The 19,759-nt window shown below is 39.0% G+C and overlaps 1 non-coding gene across 1 annotated transcript; it reads right to left on the reverse strand.

The window, feature by feature from the left end:
* Positions 1-9,134: 9,134 nt before the first annotated feature.
* LOC119523892 lies at positions 9,135-9,296 on the reverse strand. The gene has a single exon (XR_005214696.1). It is a non-coding gene; the product is annotated as a U1 spliceosomal RNA (small nuclear RNA).
* Between the last annotated feature and the right edge of the window lie 10,463 nt (positions 9,297-19,759).

Consider the following 19,759-nt stretch of genomic DNA (forward strand, 5'->3'; position numbering starts at 1 on the left):
TTAATCATACTTTTTTCTGTCTCTCAATACTATGAGCTCCATATACACATATTGATTTCAAAAAATCAGTTCAAACAAATAAAAGTCTATCTCTGAAAAATATTCTTAAAGGAGATAATTATACCAGTGATTTATCTATCCATCCTTGTTTTCTTTTTTTATTAAAGTTTTTTAAAATCAATGTTCCTTTTGTCCTTTAGGAAACTGCTTCTTCGTTCACACCATTTAGCAACTTCAGTTTCTTTGAGCAATGTATAAATCTTCTTATTTTGCAGAACTAAAGGTTTACTTATTTCCCAAGTTATTCCTAGTGACTGGGTGTATCTACTTTCATTGGCATATCTAAATTGGAAAAACTATTTTTAATTATTCAAAACTAATTTTTCCGGAGTCCTTTAAAATTTCGATTGGTTTAAAAGAAATTTAATCCATGTATAATAGTTTTTACTTAAAATGTTTATATTTTGACATTATCTCAAACTTAAGCATAGATGTTAAAATAAAATACCATGAGCTCTTATTTTCCTAAACCACTTGGCAGTCAGTTGTTGACCATAATTGAGTGTAGGTTTCCTACAAAAAAGGATATTCTCCTACATAATCAAAATACAACTGTCAAAATCAGGAAGTTCACTTTGGAACATTATTATTAGAGACCTCATTTAAGTTTTGCCATTCATATTAATAGTTTTCATAGCAAAAGGTTAAGTGCAGAATGCCTTTAGCTACCAATCTGGAAAAGTTGCTCAGCCTTTCTTTACATTCATCACCTTGACATTTTGAAGAATACATGCCAGTTAATGTTGTGTAATATGCTTTGATTGGATTTGTCTTGTGTTTCCTCATGATTAGATTTGGGTTATGCATCTTTTGCAAGAATATGACGAATGTGATTCTGTGTTCTTTTCCCATCATCATACTTGGTGGTAGATTCATATCTTGATTTATGATTTTACTATTGATCATTTGATTAAGAAGGAATCTTCCAGGTTTCTCCATGTAATCTTTTGTGTAGAGGCACTTGGAGACCGTGTAAATATTCTGTTCCTCATCACATTTTGTACCCACTAGTTTTAGTGTCCCTTGACATTTCTTGAATGATCTAATTATTGCAATGACAGATTCTCTTTTCCCTATTTATTTCTTTATATTACCATGGACTCCAATTCCTAATCTATTTAATGGGTTATACTTTATTACTGTCATTATTTACTGTGATGCTTATTTCCCACTGAACCCAACAATGCATTCATCCAATTCTTTCATGAATTCACTCATTTTTAGGCAACAGCTCTTCTAGATTTTTTTCTCACTTTTTAGTCTTTCTTTGTCTTTTCTATATTATAAAATTGTATGTCTTGCAGGAGTAATGCAATGAATCTCTTCAAATTCCATTACCCTTTCATTTAATGTGGGAGAAGAACAGATTCCCACCCCACCTGGGTTTCTCCTACAGCAGTATGGGGCTGCTTTCAGAACTTACTGATGACCTGGTGATCCACAACCACAGCATCGCAGAAAGTCCCAAGACATGAAGAAATATCACACCAGTTCTCAACATACCATATTCGAATTTCTCCCGGCTTTGTGCCCTGAGACCACTTAATTTTCAGGACTCTCATGGCCAAAGGGTTTCTAGCTTTCCCTCACATCACATGCTCACCCCTACCAGGCTGACCTAGGGCTTTATTCATAGCTATGCTGTTGAGTCAAATATTAACTTGGTAAGGGCTGCTATTTTGGTAACTTGCATGCTTGTTTAAATTTTACATGTTTTTAGTGGCTGGAGCATTACCTCAAGCAGATGGAGCCCCATGAAGCTGCTATAACTGTGGTCAGAATTTCCTTTCAATGATCATTGACTTTAGAATGAAAGTGCTTGGAAGTAAAAGTACCATGGGAGTAGTATGGCAGCTGAGTTGAACCGTCACTCACATTACTTTCAGATGTGTAAGAGAAAAAAGTAACTGTGGTCAGTTCTTGTTATTCACAGTAGTGATGTTCTAGAAAGTCACCGTGAAAACTGAATTAGCAAACACAGAACCATTGCTCCTATGGGAAATACAGGATTTGGTACCTGTGAGTCTGTGGTCACAACATTTTAATCAACCAGTCAACACATAACCATATTTTATGTGTTTCTGTTAAGAGACAACTAACATATATGTGATTCATTAACACTGAACTCACTGCCAACAGCACTATAACCCATGCCTGAATGAATCTTATCTAATACACATATTTTCTCTGTAAGCCTGCTTGTGCTTTGGAACACTAGACAGCACACTCGGGGGCTGTTTCCTTGTTACTAAAACAAATACCATGCAATGAGTTGGCTTAAACAATGGGAATTTATTGGCTCACAGTTTTGAGGCTCGGGGGGGTCCAAGTCAAGGCATCATCAAGGCAATGCTTTCTTCCTGAAGACTGGCGTTCTGGGGCTTGCTGCCTGTGATCCTTAGTCCTGAGCTCCTCTGTCACATGGCAATGCACATGGCAGCCTCTCTTGGCCTCTCCTTTCTCTTCTGGGTTCTATTGATATGCAGCTTCTAGTTGCTCTGTCTGTGGCTTTCTCTCTATCTGTCTGAATTTATTCTGCTTATAAAGGACTCCAGTAATAGGATTAAAACCCATCCTGATTGAGTTGGGCCATACTGTAACTGAAGTAACCTCATCAAAAGTTCCCACTTAGAATGAGTTCACACCCACAGGAATGGACTAAGTTTAAGAGCATGTTTTTCTGTGCTAAGTAGCTCCAAACCACCATGGGGGCCATTTTAAACAATGAAATCATCCACAAAAAGTACAAAAGTGCAAAAACTGTGACACTAAGTATACTATGAAAGGGATACTTGTTTATAGTATGAGTATTGAAACAAGAAGACAGTGTCACCTTGTTCTACCTCAGCTTGGAATGTATGCATCCTGTGATGCAAATTTTTCACTGCTCTGAGAATGTCTGCAAATGAGTATAAAAGTCAAATATGAACTTGATTTGAAGATTACAAATAAATTTCAACAAGTAGGTGAATTTACAAACATGTAAGCTGCAAATAAAGAAGCCGAGCTGTAATTTATTTATCTCTCTCCCTAACCCACCTTGTAGCAGAAGAGTTGACACTTGTGGACCAACAATAACTCAACCTCCTCCTTTCTGAACATTGTCATCAACATAAGTTCCAGTCCAATCATAAACTTATTTTAAAAACATACGACCTTTTAGTTCTCTGTGAGGGATCAGATCTTTCTACACTATAGCTAGTAAACAAAATTTCCAGTTAAAATTATCTTGGTCTCTTCCTATTTAAACAATTTCCTTTCAGTTTAAATATTGAGTCTAGTAAAAGTTGAATTCCCTATCAGACCTGCTTAACAATTGCTCTGGGAGTCTCAGTCCTTTTGATAAAAGCTCAGTTCTTGAGGGTTCCATTCTCCATCATCTTCTCCTAAGATGAGGCTGGATGTATTGTGGGGCCTCGTGTCATCAAGTGGGCTGAGGGTCCCAGGCTCTTGCTGCTCGTTGGACATGTGTGGCTCATGGCCACTGCATGGGCTTGTTTGGGACCCAGCCATAAAGAGGCTTCTGCATCTGGTGTGCAAGTTCATTGCTGACATAGTTCATGGTCTGGACTTCTCTAGCTTGTTCAAGCCTCCTGGTCTTCCCTGTGGTTGTAGGTGCAGCTCAGCTCTTGCTGCCACTGACTGGTCCCCCGAGTTCTGGCAGGAACCCCCTTCTACTCCCAGCCCCAGCATTCTGCCCTGCCACCTGTTGCTAGAGGGGTGACTCTGCCTGTCACAAGCCCTGGGAAGCTGCCAGCTGCACAGCCTGTCATCTGAACTCCACCCCTATGGAGCTGGGGCATGGTTGGAGACTTTTGTGCCAAGTCCGACATGTGTGCTTTTTGCTGCAGAGAAGACACCTGTGTGGTGGTCCCTCCCATCATCCCAGGGAGGGGACAGCACTACAGCCTGCTCCCTCAGCATTGCTCCTGGTCTGTCTGTCCTCATCGCCACCCTGTCACTGCGAGGGAGAGTGAAGTATTCGCTTATTGCCAGCTTGACTCTCATGCACTTCTCCTGCTTACACGGGTCTAGACTGGAAGTACAGGTCATTTCTTCGCCAGTGTGGGTGGTTCTCAAGCTTGACCATGCGCTGGAATCACCTGCACATTAGAATCTCTAAAAACTTCACAAAGTGATTCTAATGTGTGGGCACGGGTTGAAACCACTGCTCTGCAATATATCCTGAGTTCTCCCCATTCTTGGCATAAAATTAAAATCTATTATGTCTGCGTATCTATCCATCTATCTATATCTATTAATCATCTAGCTAGCTCTCTTTCTTAGCTGTCTACCTACCTAACTACCTGTATCTTTCCATCTGTCTTTGTATCTGCCACATATCTATTTAATCATCTATCAAGAGACACCACCAGGGTTGCATTGTGTCACATGGAAACTAAAGAAATTTTGATTTCAAAATTCCTTTTCTTCCTTTTGGTGAAGCATGTTTAGTAAGAAAAACAAATACTCTCTGTTAGTCAACAGTTCATCATGGACCCTTCATTTGCCTTGGTGTTTTACAGCAACAGGACAGCGCCCCCTCCTTTCCTCGCATCCCTCAGATGTCTCCAAATGTTTCAGGGTAGCTAGGGCGATGGATCACTCTCATAAAGGTAAATACAGAAAGTGCATTAATAGAATTTCCAGAATGTAACCTTTATAACACTGCTATTATTGATTTCATAGCGAGTGAGGCATTTCTAGGTCAAATGTACCTTTATTTGAGTTGTATACATCGAGGGTTGTAAGCCATGGATTATAGAACCAATAGGGAGCTAATAGAGAAAGGAAGTCTGTTTCAGAGAGACAGAAAGGTGACAGAATTGACTAGTGATTTGACCAGAGGCACTATTTAAGTGGAAGCCAAGTGGAAGGTCAAGGCAGGGAGGATTGGGAAGTTTACACGGTGACTTAAAATCAGGGGCCTAAATGTCATAAAGGAGATTTCAATAGGACAGAAAAAGAACAAAGAGATAGGACTGTTAAAAATTTTTTTTCTCTAGATGGCTCTGTGGAGGGATCATCTCACCTGACTTCAGACTAATGATTGAAGTACATTAAGGAAGGGGGTGGAGTATCTGCTGATTGGTCAGTGATGTTAATTATTCATTGCTTTGTTTCACCCCCTTCCCTTCTCCCCTGTAGTGAAAATGCATCTGGCAAATCTAACATCGTCCATTTCCTCCCTCCCTCTCCCTCCCTCCTTCTGTCTGTCTCTCTCTCTCTCTCTCTTTCTCTCTGTCTCTCTCTCCTTACCTCCCACCCCTCATATGCTCAGGAACAAAGTCCTGGGCATTTTTCCCTCATGATTTCCCACATCATCTTTTCTTTCCATCACAATTAACCTAAGGGGCTTGTAGGAGGTATACATATTTATTATGCATTACAATGCTTTCAGTGATTATCTTTTGCAGTGACTCTTCAACACAAAAAATGAAAAGAGTCACATATAAGAATAAGCACTATTGCATAAACTCACTTTTATTGTTTTTTATGATTTGAGAGATATTTTAACAGCCACTAGAATGCCCATCAGTGGTCGTCAACCAGAGGTGATGTCCTCCAGGGATTTAGCAGTGTCTGGAGACATTTGTAGTTGTCACATCCTGGAGGAGGATGAGGACAGGGCTACTGCATCTAGTGAGTAGAGTCCAGGGATGCTGCTAAACATCCCACAGTGCCCAAGACAGTCCCTACAGCAAATAGTTATCCAGTCCTAAATGTCAATAGTGTGGAAGTTCAAAAACCCTGTCCTATATAAATAATGTTGTCTTGAGAAAATTTTACATTTCAAAGTTCTTTCCATGTTTTCTGAGGCCTTTCAAAAACTGTTCTTCTTAATTGGTTACTTATGATGCTTTCAAGATTCAAATTGTTTCTGACTCAATTCAGCCTTCTCTATTTCATTGTTTATTTTTCTCTTCCATGACATTCACCATTTGCCCCAGATTCAAGAGGGGGAAAGAAGAGTAAAATGTGAAACTTATTTTGGGTCACTGACTGCTAGGATGGAGGCCCAAGCCTAATTATTAGTTGATATAGGTTGTAGAAATAGTTCTCATGTTGACACTGGCTATATTTATTTAATTTAGTTATTTTGGAATGTGTAAATATTATGCAGTCAGTATGTCTCATAGGACTAGTTCCTTTCACTTTAAAAAAAGTACAACTGAAGTTGATATCGTTTCAGCTTTCATTATCTCCTCTTTGTGTACAGTTGAACTTTCTCAGGAAATACCAAGTGCAGTTGTCCTTTGAAGAAAACAATAGCTACATCCAATCTAGATAAAAATGAAAGCCTTATAGTAGGATATTTTCATGAAATTTATTGTTTTTTACCCATCATATCAATGTATTATGCATAGAAATATGTAGTACCATATGACGCACTTCATGACTTCTTTTGGTATTCCAAAAGGATTATTTTCCTTTTATTGTTTTCTACTTAAATTTGAAGACACTGTGTGTGCTTTGGGGCAGTGTTTTGCCTACAATATAAGCTGGACCTTTTTCTAAATATTCTTATGTTCATTGATACATACAGGAAATATATATACACACACACACACACAGATGCCTCAATTTAAGAAAAAAAATCTGATTAGAAGTAGGTCCATATTTAGACCTTATCTTGATTGTCAGACTCCATAGATGTGGGCTGGTTTCTAGTGCACCCTTACAGAATGGCCGTCTCCTGTTTTCCAGCTTCCCACAGTACACCAATTAATAATTGTGACTTATACTCAAGCAACCAACATCCTTACCTAAACTGTTAGCTTCAGCAACTTTCTCTCCTGTTCTTATTTAAATAGATCCCGTGATTTGGTCTCAAAGACGTAAAACCACCTGGAATCCCTTCCTCTGGACATTAGAATAAAAATCAGTAAAATATTTATCATTTACATGTGATTTTGCCAACTTTGAGTGGGTCAGCCTCTCTCTTGATCTTTGAAGGTTTTGAGATTCCAGGAATGGACCACACAGGAGCAAGATGCCAGCTGACCCTTACTTTTCCCAGAACATCAACGAGTACCTTGCATATATGCATTGTTTTATATTGTATTGAATATGCTACATTGCCTCATTTGATTCTTCCAAACAACTATGGTGCATTACAATTATAATACTAAACATAGAGAAAATATGGTGCAGTCAAGTAAAATCAAATAATAGGAGGTGGGCTACGTAGGCTGGAACTCAGTTCCTCCAAAGCCAACTCGAAAGCACTTTCCCTCTGTCACAGTGCCTCTCTCCCTGAATATTTGCCTAACATAGGGAACACTTAATAACTATTTTTAAATGAATGCATGCTTGTGCTTGCAAGCAAGAATCATTGTGGTTTTGTTGTTCTAGTTGTTTTAAAATAAAAGCTGACTTTGTTTAAGACACATACAAACTGGCAAGAGAGATTAAACTAAGTTTCAAGACAGGTTTAAATCCCAAGCCTGCTGCTAACAAGATGTGCGAGCTCAGGAAATTTCCTTAACCTCTTTGGCACTCACTTTTTTTATTTTTGGAAAAAATAAATTGGGGAGAGGCATTTGAATAGACACCATGCAGGATCGTTTTCTTTCATAAATGTCTAGGGTCTTAAATTTAGCTGAACAGAACAAAGCTTTAATTCAAAAAGTTTTTGTACAATCTTGAAAGGTAATTCAGTTTTGTAATTGTGTTTATAAATCAAGCATTCTTGATTTGCAAATTTCAGACATCTTGTGTGACAGTTTTTCTTGGTAAAATCAAATTAGTTCTTGCTTATAGAAAACTCCCAGGATTAGCAAATGTGCAGTTGATGGTCTGTCCTGATAGATGAATTATGTTAGGTAATGCTGGGTCTTTCTTGGAGACTCTTATTTATGTATTTTTGCTAATTCTGTTCATTTGGTTCTATATATTCAAACTGCAACATTTTTCACTTATGTCTGATGGAATGATTCAGTTATGGGAGAAAAATGTAAAGCTTATCCTTTGATTGACAGTTCTTTAAAATTTTATTTACATTATCCATCCAGACATCTGCTGAGTCCCCGCTAAGGACCTGGCACTTCCCCAGGCTCTAGGAACTTAGAGACAGTCAGATGTGGCCTCTGGCTTCAAGGAGTTCCAAAGAATGAAGAGGTGACTTCTCCCTGGTGCTTGAGAAGATGCTTAGGAAATATTTCATAGCTCAGATGGTATTTGAACTGGGTCTTACCAGACAGAAAGGGTATTCCACATAGCAAGGTGAGTTTGGTATGGATAGCAATATGAATAATGACACGGGTGCATGAAACAATTGTGAATTTAAGAAAAGGGAAGTCATCAGTATGTCACATGCATCAACATGCAAAGGTACATAGCAAGAGAAGAGGCTGTAGAAGCAGGTAGGGACAGACCATAGAGAGCCAAGAATCCATGTTTTATGCTTTAGCATGTAGACCTTGAGGAGCTAGTGAAGAGCTTAAGTTGGGGAGTCCCACTCTCAGGGCTGTGTTTTGCAAAGTCTCTCTACTGGCAGCATGGAAGATGCAGTCTGGAGGCCAGGATACAGAGCCTTGGAAAGCATTTAGGACACTTTTGCCATCATGCAGGATGAGAACCAGAGCTAATATGATAAATGTAGGATTGGAGCAAAAGGGATGAGGTTGGCACATGTTAAGGAAAGTTAATAGGACCCATTTATCAATTGGAGATTAGGTTTTAAAGGAAGACATTGTGCTTTGAGATGGTGATTACTCAGCTAGTAATTTAGATTTTGTCAGATAGATATAGAATGTCACTAAATAGTTAACATAATGTTATTTGAAATTAAAGATAAATCTATATGTACTCTGACTTGGTCATCAAAAGCTGAAGGTCTGATTAAAGAACAAAATGCTTCTCTGTAATATAAAAAGATTTGTTTTAATAGTTCCAAAGGACATTGACTTTAACCTTAAGTCCAAAATATGCTTATCATTCACAATATCTGTTAGAATATTTGTTGCAGAAACCTAGTTTTGGTCACTTCAAATTACAAAACATGTTTGCTCTAGGAGTTTGAGTTGACCACTAACCTTGGAGGTAGTTAAGTTTTTGTTTTTTTTCTTCCCCAAGGGACAGCACTAACGCAGTCCCCCACTACGACAATTATACAGTCAAGTTTCCCACATATGGGGAAATCGCAGGGGTCAGCACATCCAGAATGCAATGGACAAGCCTCGCCCTGGGGAAACCACCTACAGAATCATGGTGTCTCCTACACAGGTAAGTATGGAGATACTTAAGTTTTGATCACCTCACTGATCTAGAAAACTCAAACTAAGCCATTTTTTTGGTAGAAATGTTATTTTTCAGCAAAATTAAGTGATTCTTAAAAATTAACTTGAAAATAAAATACAGAACCTCAATTTTTCATGTCCAGTCCCAACACAAACGAGGAAAATGACATACAAAAGGAATTTCCTGCCCAGAGGCAAAGGCAGAACTAGAACTGTGGCCAGCCACATCTTTAATCATTCATCCTTCCACGCATCCATTCCTTCATTCAGTAATTAAATTTTTGCAATCAGAAGCACATATGATTACAGCAGTGGACCAGCAATTGTGTTAGGCTCTGGAAAGAGGAAGAAAAACGACACTATTTTGTGATCATCAGTTCTAAAGGTGATGCCCCCAGAGGAGCATGCATATGTCATAAAGAGTTCCTCATCAGAATTTTTTGAGACTCACTGCATAATTCCACAAAGAAGCATTTACCAAGTTTTCTTAAAGTTTAAGGGTTGCGTGGGTTAATTTACTCACTTGTTGAAGTGTGGAACTCACTTGGTGAGAACTGGTAAAGCCATAATGAGCCTTTTTATGTTCTGCTCCAGGAGCTTTCCCAGGTAGAGTGCCTGAGAGGCACCTGGCCCAGGGAAGCTGGGGGCCCCTCAGTATCTTTTGGAATGATGTGTTAACAGTCCTTAGCTGCCAAGTAGGAGCCCCACATCAACGACCTGGCTTGAGGTTTCAGCCTCCACTAGCCAAACACCTGAGAGGAGTCTTGAGGTGGTGAGCATTTGAAAGTTCAAAATGCTCATTGGTGGTGAGCGTTTGAAAGAGATGGAGACCACTCTCTCCTCAGGCTTGCTGGAGGAGGAGCTTTCAGTCTGATTCTTGGTAGCTGTTCTGTAAAAGCAGCATGAGAAAAGGAGAGGAAATGCATGGAATAGGGAGTGTGAAAGAAGGTGAGAGCTACAGGAAACTGGGGGGAGAACAGAGGTAATTGAGTATTTCAAGTGAGTAATGACAACTAAAATAATTGAAATTCATTGGAGAATTCACTAGTTCCACAGATTTAAGTATAATTGACAAAACATTTTAGGATAAAAAAATCAATGTCTGTAATATACTCTGTTCCTTTTGAAGCCTTCAGAAAAGATACTGGACTTCCTGTTTTTCCCATATACTACGCAAATGCATCCTAAAGCATTTAATGAGGCAGATATGGAGCTATATAGTTATTAAATATGTTTTTACATTTTATGAAATTATATTTGCAGAGTGAAACTTTCATGGATTTGTAACAGTTTCTTGCTCAGCAGTGTCGGTTCTTAGATAAGTGGTTATCAAACACTATTGATGAATTTCAGTAGATGTTTTAGGGATGACTAAAAAAGTGTCTTTCTTTTCCTTTTGTTTTACTTTGTACTTTTACTTTTAATGAGCAGAATTTCAAAACCTAGACGTCATATATGTAAATACAATAAGTCCTTCATCATTGTCACATGTGAGTTTCTGAACTTACTGAAATCATTTTTGGAAACTCTCATGATTTCTCTAAAGTGTTATTTTAAGAAAAATATTGATGGTCTTTTTTGTATTGAAAATTTTATTATCTATCATGTTAGTCCACCATTTCTGCCAGTGTTGCTTTGCCCAGAATGATTTTTTACTGCATCATAAGATCAAATCCACCCAAAAAGATTGAAGTATGCAACAGTTAATATTCTAAAGAACACAGCTCAGGTAAAGGGCAAAGTAAAAGAGGAGAGCATCTAAAAGTGATTGGCGGGAGGGCAGCATTGTTAAATATGTAAAGCCCTGAAGAGGACTGCTGGAGGGATGTGACTGAATTTGATGTGTAAGATTCAGAGTGTTTGCCAAAAACCATCTCTTTTCCTCCACCTTTGAGACACAGTTTGTAAATGATTTAAGGTCTTGAGTTGTTATCAAGTCATGCTGGGGATAAAAAGAGCAGCTCTTTTAGAAGCAATAACTCTCCTGCTCATACATCAGATTGTATTCTTCCCTCTCCCATTCTTTGGATGTCCACTCAACTATCTTGAGTAGCACCAAGATGGCTCCATGCTGCTCCATTCCATTTCAGGTGGGGAAGGTCTTCAAGTAATGCTTAAGGAGGAGAAGCGGAATTTGTCAGATTGGAGTAGGTCTATTGAAGTGTTACTGAAGCAAAGTGATTTTGGAATGTTCTAACTAGCCAGTGCTGACATTCTCAGTCTCAGTGTGGCACAAATAAAAATTGTGGTGTGTTTAATATAGTACCTTTCAGTCAGGTGTTTAGTATTGCATTTGGTTTCATGAGATTTGGAATTTTTATAGTTATAGTTACAATAAGAGATTTCAAGGGAATCATTTTTATGGTATGTATTTTACTTCTTACTCATAGCTTGGCTTCTAATTCTATTTATAACATTCACTTAGCTTTAACTTTGTGAATAAAGTTGAAATATTTTCAAGGCTGTCTTTGTATTTTAATTGTTCTTGGCTTCAATAGCATATGGCAGAGCCAGGCAGAGTAGAAAAGTAAGTCTTAAATAAAAATCAGAATATATTGGATTAGCCAAATGCTTTCCCCTTCAGTTAGTTAGGAAATATTGCCAACATTTGAAACAAATTTCTATTGTTTTTTAACTACAATCTCTTTTCCATCACTTCATGAAATATGCAACATTCATCACATGCATTAAGAGAGATGGAGATATTTATACTGCAAAAGTAGTCAGACATGCCAGATGGATTTCAAATGGCCATAGCAACAAGTTATAGAATCATATAGGTAGGAAAGCAGCAGTCATAAGTCATGATATTCATTATGCACTCACTAAATGGGGTGGTGGTAAGGGGAAAGGAAAACAACACAAAATTACAATTTTTAATCTTTGGAAATTTATATTTCTTAGAAGGAAAGATTACACAATGCCATTATTGGAAATGATTTTTTTTTCTTCCAATCTAAATTCCTAAAAAAAAAAAAATCCCTACAAAGTCCTTCCTTTGAGAGTTGAGGAACTCATTACCTTGTGAGACAACCATTTCCATCTTTGAACAGCTTTAAATGTAAATAAATTCTTACTTATTCTGAAACAGTCTATCTCTCTACCTCTCTGGAGTTCTTCCTTCTTGTGCTACCCTTTCCAGCAACACTGAAGACTTTCAGAACTTGTCTAAATGAAACAACTTCTGATATTTGAGAATTTTTGTTGCGTCTGCTCCGGGACTTAGCTCTGTTTTCCAGCTCCTCTTCCTAAGGGGAGGTCTTCCCACCCTCCCACTATTGAGCTCCCTTTCTTAGTCTTCTGCACAGCTTGCCAACCTCCACCTCAAACTGCTAGAACTGAGTTCAGCATGCTAGGGACAGTCTGAAGAGGTGGTGTGAATTAGAACTACTAATTTTTTTATTCTGATATTCATAGTTCCATTAACGAAGTCAGAATTGCATTAGCTTGAAATAATTACACTGTTGATTTATAGTTAACTTATAGCGAAGCAATTTTTAAAGTAATTTTTATATGCCATTTCTCCCATATCTAATATTTATGGGTTTGCATTATAAATTATGGGCTCAAGACTTTACACTTTTCTGATTATGTTAACATCATATCTCTGAGTAAAACAATGTTTATTAAAATCAAGTAAAAAGAAAGTAATATAAAAAATTGGAGGGTAGCAGGATTGAGAGTAGCCTTCTTTTTCTTTTTTATTGTTATTTTGGAGTTTATATTACTGCTCATTAATATTTGTGCCCTCACATAAAAAAATCATGCTGGTATTAGGATTTTGATCTAAGTTGTTGAGATCAAAATTCTCTTTTCTAACCCATGGATTATTCTTTCTAGATCTTATCATTTTGAACATCCATATGCATATCCTTATCCACTTTGACAAAACTGTTAAATGGGACCAAATCAAAGAAAGAATCCATGGCCCACCTCTCCACACCTACCCACAAGTCATTGTCAGCTACAGCACTGTGTGTTTATCATCATCTGTGGTTGGGTTAGGTAAATGTTATCAAAATCAACTAACAGCATTTCATAACCAACAGTCTGAGGACTTAACACTGGCTAGCAGGAAATTTTTACAAATCTGTAAAACATTCACTCTGAAAAACATTAGTTCTTAAAATGTATAAACTCAAAAATGGTAACAAAACAATTTCAGACCAACTTGTCTGGGGAAAGCATCAGACCACTGCCAAGGCAGTTGAGTGTGAGGAGGAGGGAGAATGTTTTGCAGGGCTAAATAGTGATGAATTCTAACTTCTGCACTCTCCACATCACCATATCCCAAAAGTCTAAAGATTCTGGGATCAGAAGCTCAGTGCCTGCCTGATATGGGGGTGCCCTAGTCCTCTGATATTCAATGCAACATTCTTTCCATTCTCTCAGATGCCACAATTCCTAAAAGACACACAACTGCTTCAGAACGCTTATGGCCAAGACTTCAGCATTTTGGTGTGCTATTTATCTAGGCCAGGGGATGTGGATCAATTAAAAATAACTAGAAAAACTCTTAAAATAATCTTACTTGAGCCTTCTAGGGAAGATGGTGGACTCACTCCTCCTCCAAAACAGCTGGTAGACAGGCTGGAACTGTATGAAACAACTGTTCTGGGGAGCAGGGTAGAGCATCCAGGAAAGAGTGGGACTAAGAGGCTGAGAAACTGCAGCAAAGAGCTGTAACTAAATTGCTCCATGGCAGCTTCCAGTGCCCATCTGGCACCCTCGAGGCTGGCTGCCTTGGCTTCAGTCCATGGCTGGCTGCTGTGAACAGAGAGGGTCATGGAAGTCCTCTTGCCCAAGAACAAAGTGGGCATGGCCAAGCACTGATGGCGGCTTTGGATCAGTAAATTCTGATCGCTGGGTCCCAGCTCTGAGCTGCTGTTTCAGGCCACCCACAGCATTGTTTCAACCCTGCCCCTGATGGGGCAGAGGTAATGTAGATTTAAAGGTGCAGGGGCCTTTTAGGGCTGTGGGGAACAGTTTGCTGAAGGATGCCATTATGCTGGGCAGGCCAGGAAAGTTGTCAAAAGGCTTTTGGCATCTTTTGTGACCCTCTCCCCAAGACTTTTTGGAGTTGGTTTGTACCCCCTTCGTGGATCTCTGGCCCTGTTTTGGCTGAGAAATACTGACTTGGGAAAGTCCTCTCTGGGGTGACTCTTCTTCCAGAATTTGCACTCCAGGCAAAAGCAGCTAGAGGCAATGAAAGGAGTGAAGGAAAAAAAAAAAGCTATAGAGGCAAAACAGAAACAAAGAGAACAGTTAAAGATACCTGGAGAAGGAATAGAGGAAGCTTTCCCCTGGGGGTGAAACAGTTGCACATATAATGCAATTTTAAAAATTGTACTGCATATTCAGGGCAAGGATCAGACAAAGAAGAGTGAAAAAATCTCATCAGTTGAGAATGGGCAGTTCTAAAGATTTAGAGTAAGTTGAACCAAGTGTCAAAGAAGAACCTTAACACAAAGCCAATCAAAAATAAAACCCCAGACAAGAGAGAGAAACATCAGCAAAAAATTACAAGCCATACTAAGAAACAGGAAGATATGACAATGTCACAGGAACAAATTAAACCTTTGCAGGAGACACAGAATTTGAAACAACTAATCAAAGTTGTTCAAAGAACTCTCCTAAATCAATTCAAGGAGATGAAAGAAAATATGGCTAAAGAAATAAAAGATATTAAGAGGACACTGGGTAAGCATGAAGAATGATTTTAGAGTATAAAAAGAAACATAACAGAAATTATGGGAATGAAAGGCACAATAGAAGAGATTAAAAATACATTAGAAGCATACAATAGTTGATTTGAACAGGCAGAAGAATCAACGAGCTAGAAGACAGTACAGTTGAGATAGACTATTTTTTTTGAAATATAGTAAGAAACCATACAGTGATCCAAAGTGTACAATCAGTTGTTCACAGTATCATCATATAATTGTACATTCATCACCACAGTCAATTTTTGAACATTTTCATTACTCCAAAAAAAAAAATAAAAGTAAAAAAGAACATCTAAAACAACCCATCTCCCCCATTCATCTCCATTATTCATTTACTTTTTTGTCCCCATTTTTCTGCTTATCTGTCCATACACTGGATAAAGGGCATGTGAGCCACAAGGTTTTCACAATCACATGGTCACACAGTGTAAGCTATATAGTTGTACAATTATCTTCAAGAATTAAGGCTATTGGGTTGCAGTTCAACAGTTTCAGGTACTTCCTTCTAGCTATTCTAATACACTAAAAACTAAAAAGGGATATCTATATAATGCATAAGAATAACCTCCAGAATGACCTCTTGACTTCATTTGAAATCTCTCAGCCCCTGAAACTTTACTTTGTTTCATTTCTCTTCCCCTTTTAGTCAGGAAGACTCTTAATCCCATGATGCCAGGTCCAGACTCATCCCCAGGAGTTATGTCCCATGTTGCCAGGGAGACTTACACCCCTGGGAGTCATGTCCCATGTAGGGGGAACAAAATAGACTTTAAATGCAAACTGTTATAAGAAACAAGGACAGTAAAAATAAAAGGGGGCAACCATGAGGAAATAACAATCATAAATATTTATGCACCTAACCATGGTGTCCCAAAATACATGAGGCAAACAGTGGCAAATCTGTAGGGAGAAAGAGATGTCTCTAAAGTAATAGTTGGAGACTTTGATACACCATTCTTATTAATAGATAGAACATCTAGAGAGAGGATCAATAAGGAAACAGAGAACTTGAATCATATTATAAAAGAACTCAAGTGCTCATGGATCTTTCTCCAGGACAGACCATATGTTGGGTCACAAGTCTCAATGAATTTAAAAATATTGAAATTAAATAAAGCACTTTCTCTGACCATAATGGAATGAAGCTGGAAATCAGTAAGGTGGAGAACTGGAAAACTCACAAATGTAGGGGGGTTAACCAACACACATTTTTAAGCAATCTGTGAGTCAAAGAAGAAATTGCAAGAGAAATCAGTAAATATCTCAAGATGAATAAAAATGAGAACACAACATACCAAAATTTGTGAGATGCCACAGAGGAAGTGCTGAGAGTGAAATTCACAGCCCTAGATGCCTAATTAAAGAAGAAAGAGGTAAAATTTAAGACCTAACTACACACCCAGAGGAACTAGAGAAAAGTACAGCAAACTAATCCCAAAGCAAGGAGAAGGATAGAAATTACAAAGATTAGAGCATAAATAAATGAAATTGAGAATAAAAAAACAATAGAGAGAATTAACAAAACCCAAAGGTGGTTATTTGAGAAGATTAATAAAATTGACAAACCCTTAGCTAGACTGACAAAAAAAATGCAAACATATGAAATCAGAAATGGTATGGGTGTTATTACTATGACCCCATAGAAATAAAATGGATCATAAGACATTACTATAAACAACTGTATGCCAACAAATTATACAACTTAGATGAAATGAACAACTTCCTAGAAGCCCAAGAACAACCTACACTGAGTCAAGAAGAAATTGAAACCTGAACAGACCAATTACAAGTAAGGAGATTGAATCAGTCATCAAAAACCTCACAACAAAGAAAACCCCAGGATCAGATAGCTTCACAAGTAAATTTTGCCAATCATTTCAAGAAGAATTCATACCAGTCCTGAGCAAACTCTTCCAAAGTATTGAAGAAGAGGAAACACTACCTAACTCATTCTATGAAGCCAGTATCACCCTAATAACAAGAACAGATAAAGATAGTATAAGACAAGAAAATTATAGACCTATTTCTCTAATGACTATTGTGCTGGTTTGTATCCATTTTGTCCCTCACAAAAGCCATGTTCTTTAATGCAACCTTGTGGGGGCAGACTTGTTAGACTTTTGATTAGGGTGGGACCGATTGATTAGGTTGTTTCCATAGAGATGTGCCCCACCCAACTGTAGGTTAGACCTTTTGATTAGACCATTTCCATGGAGGTGTGACCCCACCCATCCAGTGATTAGTTCACTGGAGTCCTTTACGATTGCTGAGAGCTCACACAGACTCGAATGCTTGGAGATGCAGACAGAAAGACATTTGGAGATGAAGCCCAGAGTTTGTCTCCGAGATGCTAAGAGAGGACCCCATGTTATTTAATGCAATCTTGTGGGGACAGACTTATAAGTGTAGATTAGGTTGGAATTCTTTGAGTGTTTCCATGGAGATGTGACTCAATCAACTATGGGTAATATGTCTGATTAAATTATTTCCATGGAGATATGGACCCCACCCATTCAGGGTGGGTCTTGATATGATCACTGGAGTCCTATATAAGAGCTCAGACAGAAGGAGCTCAGTGCTGCTGCAGCTTAGGGAGACATTTTGGAGACGGCCGTTGAAAGCTGACGCTGACATTTTGGAGAACGCCATTTTGAAATGCAACCTGGGAGCAAGCAGATGCCAGCCACATGCCTTCCCAGCTAACAGAGGTTTTCCAGATGCCAATGGCCTTTCTCCAGTGAAGGTACCCTATTGTTGATGCCTTACCATGAACACTTTATGGCCTTGAGACTGTAACTTTGTAACCAAATAAAGCCCCTTTATAAAAGCCGGTCCATTTATGTGGTTTTGCAAAATGGCAGCATTAGCACACCGGAACACTTCCTCAACATGATAAAATGAGCATGTATGGTAAAAAACCAGCTAACTTTGTACTCAATGGTAAAAGAATGAAAGCTTTCCCTCTAAGATCTAGAATAAGACAGGGATGCCCACTATCACCCCTGTTTATTCAATGTCGTGCTAGAATTTCTAGCTAGAGCAGTTAGGCAAGAAAAAAAAGGCATCCAAATTGGAAAGGAAGAAGTAAAACTTATACTATTATTTGCAGATGACATGAGCCTATATATAGAAAGTTCTGAAAAATCTACAACAAAGCTACTAGAGCTAATAAACAAGTTCAGCAAAGTGACAGGATGCGAGATCACAACATTCAAAAATCAGTAGTGTTTCTATACACTAGCAATGAGTCATCTGAGGAAGAAATGAAGAAAAAATTCATTTAAAATAACAAAAAGAAACAAATGTCTAGGAATAAATTTAACCAAGGATATAAAGGACCTGTACACAGAAAACTTAAAAAACATTGCTAAAAGAAATCAAAGAAGATCTAAATAAATGGAAATGTTCATGGATTGGAAGACTAAATATCATTAAGATGTCAGTTCTACCCAAATTTATTTACAGATTCAGTGCAACCCCAATCAAAATTCCAACAACCTACTTTGCAGAAATGGAAAAGCCAATTATCAAATTTATTTGGAAGGGTAAAGGGCTCCGAATAGCCAAAAACATCTTGAAAAAGAACAAAGGTGGAGGACTCATATTTCCTGACTTTAAAACATGTCACAGTGAGAACCTAAAGTGGTGGCTAGGTGAGACAGGGCAAAAAAAACACCTCCATGAAAAATACTAGATAAAAGCCAGAAAGTGACCCAGAACACCAGTTCCAGCGATGCACCAGCTGGACAAGGTCTGCTAAATCCACAAGGACCATGCATTTGGTGAAACTGGGAGTCTGCATTCTGAAATGACTGAGTAAGCTGGCAGAAAGTCTGGTGGCCATGCTGCAGTGTGGGGAAACTGCAGGTTGGCATTTGGAGACGGACTAGTTCTTTTTAAAAAAACAAAACCCTGGAGCAGCTGCAGATATGGCAGTGAGAACCACGCAGTGAAGCACGGCAGGAGCGGGCCATAGCCAACAGCTCGGTGTCTGGCATGGAGGATAGCCCTCCCCACAGGGAGGTCTCAGGGCCAGGGGGACAGAGGGTAGCCAAAAGGAGAAAGAAACCGTGCCCCTTGCAGCCGTCTCCCTGGCGGACTGGAGACACTTCTGCCCGGGGACAGAGTCATAGCCCAGAGCCATGCCAAGAGTGTTTCCCACAGCATTGTGCACATGCCACAATATTGGCCATGGATAGTGGCCTTTAGTGCACCCCACCCATAGCTAATTGTCCTGGAGCTGGTAAGGTGGAGCTGTGCGAAAAGGGGAAAATTAGCATGCCCCATTCAACCATCTTTAAAGGAGGCTAGGAATGTCCCTGCACGGCCTGGCAGCCCAGGGCTTCCCTGGAGGCCTGCACGCACTTCTGATGTGGCAAAGCCTTCCTTCAGCAGAGGTCCTGGAAGAGCACAGCTGGGAAGGGGGACCCACTCAGAAATCCCAGGGACCCTACGCCAATACCAAGGACTTGTGGGTCAGTGGCAGAGACAATCTGTGGCAAGACTGAAATGAAGGCTTAGACTCTTGCAACAGCCTTAAATCTCTGGGAACACCTGGGAAGTTTGATTATTAAAGCTGCCCTGCCTCCCTAGCCACTCAGACACACGCTCCACATTCAGGGCAGACAGCACCAACAACACACCCAAACTTAGTGCACCAATTGAACCCCACAAGAATCAGATCCCCACACACCACAAAGACAAAGTTGGGGAGAACTCACTTGAGGGGAG

The sequence above is a fragment of the Choloepus didactylus genome, chromosome X, assembly GCF_015220235.1.
Source record: "Choloepus didactylus isolate mChoDid1 chromosome X, mChoDid1.pri, whole genome shotgun sequence".
NCBI lineage: Eukaryota > Metazoa > Chordata > Mammalia > Pilosa > Megalonychidae > Choloepus > Choloepus didactylus.